Below are 9334 nucleotides of genomic sequence, written 5' to 3'. Positions count from 1 at the left end.
TATAGGCAAGTGGCTTGTGACCTTTTACAGGATGGTAGAGATGAAAGTATCTTCAAACTGGAGAGGTGGCACGAATGAACCCAAGTTGCTAGGTGGAGCAACTTGGGTGATAGATGAAATCTGCCATGCGTAAAGGGCATGACAAGATTTGTTCTCAGAACGCAAGAAGCTGGGAACATACCACAAAGCACCTTAGGCGCAGTCGCCGCTGCGTAATAAGAAGCTTGCTTCCCAAACAAATAGTTCCGAGTCCAGTCCCGCTGTGTGACACCTTGTACAAGCGTCTTCTTCTATGGCCGCGGGCCGACCAAAGCCTTGTGAGTGAATTTGGTCGACGGAAACTGAAAGAAGCCTCTGTGTGTGTGTGTGTGTCTTTGTTTCTGTTTTTATCCCTCAGTACTGCTTGACAACCGGTGTTAGTGTGTCTACATCCCCAAAAACTAGCGGTTTGGTGAAAGAAATCGATAGATAGGCTTAAAAAATGAAAAATATAAAGTGACTGGGGTCGATTCATTCGACTAAAAATTCTTCAAGCGGTGACCCAGCAGGGCTGCAGTCTAATGACTGAAACAAGTAAAAGATTAAAGAAGATATCCCACGTTCTTACAGTTCCGCTAAACCATTGTTCTGGATTGGTACTTTTATACAGATCCCGAAAGGTAAAATCGACTTCGGTGAGATTTGAACTCAGAGCGCAAAGAGCGGGAACAAATACCGGTAGCTTTCTAACCAACGCTCTAACGATCCTCCAATTCACCGCAAGAATTTTTTCGCGTAACGAACTCCACGTGACCAGCATTTCCTAGAAGGCTTTCTTCAAATTAAGTAGCCGTTTTGTTGTCACTTTGACATTGTAGTACTTATGTCTGCTGAATCATAGTTACAGAATATACTTCTGTACGAATGGTAAAAAATACATAGAGAGATACATAGTAACTATGACCCAGCAGACAATGTAAAAGTTATGTTATCGCTTTGAAAATATTTTCTTTGATGACTGAAACAATACTGCCAAACAGTGGAAAGTAAGTAACTGGTGTTGGTGTATTTACATCCTCGTAATGTAGCGGTTCGACAAAAGGAGACCGAGAGGATGAGTACCAAGCTTAACAAAATAATTAAGCACTGCAGTCGATTCATTCGATTAAAACATTCTTCAGGTGGTACCCTCAGCGTGGTCGCAGTCGAATTAAACAAGTAAAAAACTAAAAAAGATAAAAAAACGTAGTTTCAACGTTATTAAAGCATCATTAAGGATCAGTTATCTCGACTTTCAACAGTCCGAATTAAGAAGATATCTTATAAAGAATGTAACAAGCTCTGACTATTATAGAGTCATTATATAATAGTACAACGTTGATTGCTGGGATTATACGAGGTGGTATCAAAAAGTTCCCGGACTAGTTCCGTAGCGCGCCTACAGATGGCAGCACACGGTTGCGTGTGGAGTGAGAGCTAGTAGTGACCTTCATGAAGCAGTGTGCTGAGTGACATCGCTATGTTTATTTCGCAAGTTGCGAAATTTGTTTTTTTTTGTGATCACGTGCATGCTGTAGTCCGCGATTTTGTCATGGACAGGAACAAAGGGCCAATGTGAAATTTTGCGTTAAACTTGGAAAGTCTGCTACTGAGACTCTGGGCATGCTTCGGCAAGCTTACGGCGACGAGGCAATAGGTTTAAGGCAATGATTCTAGTGGCACATGCGTTTCAAAAGCGGAAGAACATCCCTACAAGACGATAAGCGATCTGGAAATGTGATACTCTGCATCGAGAATTCGCCCCCCAGGGCCAGACGGTCAATCGAGAGATCTACTGCGACATCGTGAAGCGTTTGAGGGAGGATATTCGGTGAAAGCGACCGGATCTGTGGAGCGCGAAGAATTGGATTCTTCACGGCGACAATGCACCCTGTCACCGAGCTCTCCCCACTCGTAAGTTTCTCAACAAAGACAACATGGTATCGCTTCCGCACCCGCCTTATCCGCCAGATTTAGCGCCTGCGGAATTCCATCTCTTCTCCAAGATGAGAATGCAGCTAAAGGGTTTCCGTTTAACACCGTTGTCGAGATCCCGAGCGAATTGCAGAAGGTCCTCGACTCGCTTACGGAAAACGACTTCCAGGCAGGATTCCAAAAGTGGCAAGAATGCTGGGACCGGTATATTGCTGCGCAAAATGACTATTTCGAAGGAGATGATGTCAAAACTGAAGTAAATAAGTTATATTTTATTAAATATAACTAGTCCAAGAACATTTTGTTACCACCTCGTATATCAGAAGTAGCAACATAGCGTAGTTATGGATAAATGTAAATGTGAAAATAGTTTACCAAATGTATAATAAATACATATTTAGCCTTTGTATAATAGTAAAAGTTTGTTTTTCATATTCGTAAATCGGCATTCTTCTTAAAACTTTGCTTTGTATCACATACAGCTGAATATGTCCGTCGAGAGAAAGAGATATACTCTACGGAAGACTGTTTAGGAACCCCTCACTCATTACCGAAACCAAAAATAGCTTAATTGTAATTGTCTACTTATTACCAAATATTATGACTAACAGTGTTTTCCCTTTTTTAGAAACACTGCGAAGATCGTTCATGTACAAATGTTCTAAATAGTTCGATAAAGTTCCGATTCGATGCCGAGTTAAGACTACCAAATGATCTTGTCGCATATTTGCACTTAGTTTTTTTTTTTTTCTTTTTACCACTGATTAAACGTCCTGGCGAAGATACCGTTACAGGTATGATGAGTAAAGTCGGGAGTGATGCACAAAGTCATGGAACGATGTTTTCCATCTTGTAGTTCTATGTTTGTCTATGCAGTGATTGTATGGAGTTAACTTACAGTTTGCCATTGTTGCTATAATGTATCGATCATAATGTTTATGTCATTGTCAGCAATATAACTTTCTGCAAATGAGACACACACTCTATGGTCAAAAGATTTTCCGATATAGATTGATAGATATTGCCATAAGAATAAAACTATATCGGAAAGTTTCTTAGCACCTTTAAATTTTCTTATGAGACCATCAACACCAGAATTGGCAATGTTATAAAATACAGATGTTCAAAATAATGATTCTGTATTTGTATCAGGTTCCATGACGCTTCTCTTCAAAATGTGTTTTCCGTTTCTTCATTTGTTTATAGTTTCTTTTCCAGTTGCAAACTTTTAGTGACATATTTTGATTCTGTTAGCAGTATATAAAATTGACATTGCAGTTTCCGCAGATTTTCGATTAAGATTTCAGTTTTACCTACATCACTATCAACAGTGGTAAAACTTTTGCCTAAAATACCATATAGCGCATGGTAATGAGAGCAAGAATGTAGAAGCAGATGGAGTACATGACTATTCGTCTGAAAGAGGGCATTATTTAAAAGCTTCTGTTACTTTATTTCTCGTCTTAGGTTTCAGTGTTCAATGTTTTTGAATAAGTTTTAGTGTCACACGTGTGCTAATAAATCATGTCACAGAAGTACAGGAAAATCAGGTTAACATGCGTGTAATTAAATAGATAGAAATAGCCTTTGCCAAAAGATTGCTCATTTAATCTAAAGCGTTTCATGTTTTATGACAGCTGAGATACGATTCTGTTCTGTGTTGTCTCTTCTTATGTGTTTGTGTGAAAAAATACTCGGCCGGTCAACTGCTAGATCTGTCTGGTGTCAAGCAAAATGTCCAAATACCCAGTCGTATATTCTGAATAAACAGCTAGAAATTTACCACAGACGTCTACTTTCTGATTGACTTAAATAATGCATCTAACAAAATAATGAAACCAATATGTCAACAGTGAAAAAGAATCGCTACAAATATAATTCTTAGTGAAGATGATTGCATTAATAAAGGTATTGCTGTCAGGCCCACAGAAACATTGAGTTGATTAAGGGATATCTTATAATAAATAAGCATTGCTTTGTATATGAGAAAGAAAGAGAGAGAGAGAAAGAGTGTGTGTGTGTGTGTGTGCGAGAGAGAGAGCGTGTGTGTGGGTGCGAGAGAGAGAAAGAGTGTGTGTGTGTGCGAGAGAGAGAGAGTGTGTGTGTGTGTGCGAGAGAGAGAGAGAGAGAGAGAGAGAGATTGAGAGAAAACTGACTAACTTCTTGGTGTGTGGAAAGAGAAAAAGAGTGAGGGAAAGGAACAGAGTGGAAGAGACAAAGAGTGTGATAATGAAAGCAAATAACTCAAGAGTATGTTGGGAAAAGTACTGAAAAAAGGTGACAAAGAGGGAATAAGGGAGATAGGGTGTTGGGGAGGTGTAGTAAAACAGTAAGATACAGGTAGTAGTAGTAGTTGTGAGAGAATTTCTCCCCCTCTACATACATGTATATAGCTAACGTTAGTGTATCATAATTTTTTAAATAAGATATTGACTAATGACTTATTGACTGATTAATCAGTTGACCCGTTTGCATCACTACTAGAGAGGAATTATTGTACTATAACAGTATTTTAACTTACAAAATATTAGACTTGAATTATGCTGTTTAGTTAGCTACTTGGTCAGTTTTGTATGACATATCCTACTATCTAATCAAAATATTTTGAAATATTATTTATAAGCAACCAGATCAATCATGTGCCCCAAGCAGTTGCTCCTGCCCCTGTCTCACTCTACAATCGCCCTTATCCCTATCATTTCTGGTTATTTTTACAACAACCAGCAACCAGTGTGATAGACTGGCGCCTGTAAGTTACATGAGCTAACATCTTTTATAACATCATTCTTACTAACATTATTTTCCGCTTATTTCATCCATGTTACAGTCAGCTGAAATGATATATTTGGATTTAACTATATCTTCATCTTGAATATTATTTAAAATAATCAACATTTGGACTATTCGAAGTGATATTATACGACAACCTCATTCGAGATAATCTCGTCAAGTTTAATGTCATTCTGACTACCATCACTTAGATTAATATAATTCGGATTAACTTTACTGAGACTAATATAATTCGAGCAAACTACAATTAGTTTAACTCCAACCTTGCATGTGTTAAGTTACTCATTCTGTTTATCAATATTATTTCGATTTAGCAATATTTGCCCTCAAAACATTTGTCATGACATATTAAGGTTAACATTATTTGAACAATGGATGACAAAAGTAAAAGAGTGTTGAACAAAGTATTTCGTTAAGTCCTCATACGTTCTGAGTTCAAATCGTCCGAGGATAACTTTGCGCTTCGTTCTTCAGAGGACGATGAAATCACGACTAATCATGTACTTGGCATGATCCAGTCTTCTGACAAATGAGTGGGCTTGTGCTTGTGATAAATATCTTTATTGCATTTAGTATCACTTTAATTGAGCTAACTTTATATAACTATTCAGTTTAGAGTTTATCATAATGTTAACATTGTTTTAGTTAGAGTCAACAGTAATACGTCAATTAAAACATCTGGTGCAACAAGTCTTTAGTCTTTGGTGTGATAAATCTTTACTCTAACTACAGATGATATTAACTATATCTTAAAATTTGTTATACACTACCATCATTTAAACCAGTTCCCCAACCACTGAGCTGTGAATCATTTGGTACCGGACAGCTCACAAAAATTGAATTTTAAAATTTTATTTCTATTTTATTCTCTATCGCAGTCTGCAGAATGTGTTTGTATTATATTTATAATAGTTAAATGATACATTTTGCACTTTACTGTGTTTTGTTATGCGCGTGATCCCGCCGTCCCTACAAAACTTTTTCTTGCATGATACCAGTCTGCAATAAAGGTTGATGACCGCTGCTCTAAATTATCCAAAATATTTGCATGGAACATGTTTGATCATTAATAGGTCAGATTGATCATGTCTGATCGCGAGTTAGATTACCAGCACGACAGGAACAGCAGTAAGCAACAGCAACAGCAACAGCAGCATCAAGTTTAATGATTGTCTTCCTACTTTGTTTTGGACTACGACCATGCTAGAGTACTAACCTCATATCGTCCCTGGTACATATCTCATTGATATCGATTTGTCAAAGCGCTAAGTTACGTGACATAAAGGGATACGACATAAGCAACAACACAAACACGTCATATACAAATGTCTGTTTGTGCCTGAGGGTGTATATACACGTATGTATTTATGTGTGCATATGTATGTATGTATTATGTATTTATACACTTGCACAACCATATGGTTTTCCATTGCTTAAAAAATTAGCATGTGTAATAGTGGTTGGGTATTCTATAGACACATGTAACCATAACATAATTCTTGGACATAATCAATGTGACACGGGTACAATCCATCCAATTTCACTTGGAGATGCGATAGGCGTTCCTAATCATTTCTTTAGCTCGCGGAAATGCCATGATGAACACACAGTGAAAATCGGTCGAGCTGGATAAACAACGACAGTGTTTTCCATCGTAAATTCCCTGAGTGGAGGCAATCAAAGTGACAATTACAAAAATACTAACGGAGGCAACCATCAAGCTCCCCGAAGAAAACATTGTCTTTTGGATATAGACCTTCCAAATTCTGAATATAGAAAGAAGAAACTATTCATGAACACGCCAAGAACATATGGGACGTGTTAGGAATGGTTGAAGTCAAGTCATCTTGACTGGATTTGGAGAAGTAACTACAAAACGTAGGCTATAAATTGTAGTCCAGCGGAGATGACACCAAACAACAACATCGTCAACAAGAACAGAATAAATTCAGTCATCGGCTGCACACTGGTCGCCAGCATCGTCCTGAGAAACACCAAAACATTATCAATATTGAAGTCTGTAATCCAATACTTGAATATAACGATGATGGAGTTAAAGAGTTTTCTAACTACTTACAGAAAATCATCATCTCCAAAGAAACATGTCTTTATTGTCTTGAGAGACGAGAATGCTAAATTAAAGCAGAGACAGCAGGGTAGTTCAGGATTGAAGATATAAACAATAGGGGACTGCAACAATTTTATCCTAGTCAATACACTGATCCCTCATAAAACCTCCCGGAAAATGTCATGTAGGAGACAGTATATGACCTCCACATCTCCATTTCCATCGGAGGACCGCTGCTGTTTCCTGATATCGACCTAATAGGAGGCAGCAAAACAGAACTCCAGGAACTCACCATCAGACTAGAAACAGCATCAAAAGCGTACGCAATGGAGGTCAGATTGGAAAAGTTCAAGATTCTGATCAATAACCACAACCAGAACACATCAGCAAACATTAATGCAAACATTAAATTTTAAATATCTCGAATCTACTTTGAGCAAGGCTGGCAGCTCATTAAAAGAATTGAAAGCTCAGCCTAGCATAGTATCATCTGTAATGACAAAACTGAATGTCATATGGAAAAGCAAATCCAACAGTTTTCCGACGAAACTTATACTGTTTTAGTCCCTAGTGACTCCGATCTTCCTGTATAGATATGAAAACCGAACACTCAAAGCAGACACCGAATGTAGAATCAAGGTGTTCAAGTATAAGTACTTCAGAAGACTGATACGTATCTCGTGCAAAGAAAAAAGAGAAAATGTTATTTCCAGTAGTAGGTCGCTAAATATGCTAGCTGACGGAAACAGTGAAGTGTCGAAATTCAATTAATTTGGGCATATGTCTGGTAAGATTCACTGACCAAAACCCATGCTCCTGGTCACAGTTATAGGAAAACGAAACAGAAAATCCTAGTCTGACAACATCAACGTCTAGGCAGGTTTCAACACGGTAGCAGATTTCCGAGTGACGAAAGTTTAGGAACCAGTGATGATTACTCAACTGAAGAGTATCTGGAAAGGAACATCTTGACGATTGGTGTTTCAGTAGTAGGAAGAAGATGGTGATGATGATGATGATCATCATAATAATAACTTCAAGCTGGTAGAACATGCATAGATTTTAGTGTTGCCGTTGCTTAAAGCTTTAAACAATGATGGAGCCTGTTAGAAATAGCTGCCAAATCGCTCATAAACCACACCCTAACATTTTAATGTAATCCTCGGTAGATTATATATAAATAAAGGAGAGACTGTCAGAGCTGTGACACTTTTTATCATAATTCTACCGGATCATATCTGATCTAGAGCTAAGCAATAACCACCGGAGATGATATGCACCACCCACGGTTGCTAGTTGTTGCTTTTGTACTTTTCTGTTGAAAACGGAGTATCTTGATCCCCAAAGCAGAAAGTGTCGAAAGCAAGATACGAAAGCAATCTTGCCTGATTGCTAACCTCCTATCCAAGCATTGTTCATCGTTTCCAACAAAGTGACGGATAACGTAACATTTCTACATTTGACCCCGAGGGAATTAAAAACCTTAAGTGAAATGTAAGTACTTCAACCGGGAATCGAAATTAGAAAGGACAGATTCATTTTAACAGCTTTTCTTTCTTTTCTTTCCTTTCCTGAGCGTCCAATAACACAACAGCGCTTGTCAGCATCAGCCTCTGTACTGTCACCACCATCACTGCCACCACAACCACCACCACCTCTACCATAATTACCATCACCACTACAACTATTACTACAAACAACAAACACGATATCACTACCACCACCACCACCGCTATCATCACCACAACCATCACTATCACTACCACCATTTCCATCTATACTACCACCAGCACCAGCATCACTTCCACTACTGCAATCACTACCATCGCACCATTACTAGCGACGCGCCACCACCCAAGCTCTACAGCACCATCCGACCAACAACACCGCAACTACCTATTAACTCCATTACTAATGTCACCACCCCTACATCATCACTATCTTCATCACTAAAACTACCACCACCAACACCATCACCATCACCACAAACATTCACCAAATCATAACAGAATTTGACAATTGTTTATGAAGTTTTGGGATATCACTATGTATGATGTGTAAGTTCCATTGATGTGACACGGAATGTTGAGATGGAGACTGGGACATAACTGTTGAGGAAGTGACGCAGCCGAGAAACGAAATCGTCTTTCATTTGATACAGTTCACAGTCATCATAGCTTTTATTCATCACTAACGAAACATTATTACCCCACTCCTACTCGATGTTTGTGTTTGTATGTGTGGTGTGTGTGTGTGTGTGTGTGCATATATATATTTACACACACATATATATATATACATACATATCAATGTGTATATATCTGCGTATGCATGTACATATATAGAGAGTCTTAGTAATGCAAAAGTTGTAAAGAATAGTAAAAATATATCTTATGATGGACAAACATCTGATGTACAACTCGAACGTTGTGTAGAATGATTTAATATGCTTATTACGCCGAAAGTTGACAGTCTGCTCAGTCTTTGTATGTACGTACATATACATATATATATATATATATA

The 9334-nt window shown here is 38.1% G+C and overlaps 1 protein-coding gene across 1 annotated transcript in view; it reads right to left on the bottom strand.

Annotated features, from left to right (window-relative positions):
- LOC106874468 (uncharacterized) overlaps positions 1 to 9334 on the bottom strand; it is an 86012-nt gene that overhangs the window by 73370 nt on the left and 3308 nt on the right. The window lies entirely within an intron of this gene.

The sequence above is a fragment of the Octopus bimaculoides genome, chromosome 7 (genome assembly GCF_001194135.2).
Source record: "Octopus bimaculoides isolate UCB-OBI-ISO-001 chromosome 7, ASM119413v2, whole genome shotgun sequence".
NCBI classification, from domain to species: Eukaryota; Metazoa; Mollusca; class Cephalopoda; order Octopoda; family Octopodidae; genus Octopus; species Octopus bimaculoides.
The sequence above is the reverse complement of the archived record's forward strand: the minus strand, read 5'-3'. Positions and strand labels throughout refer to the sequence as shown.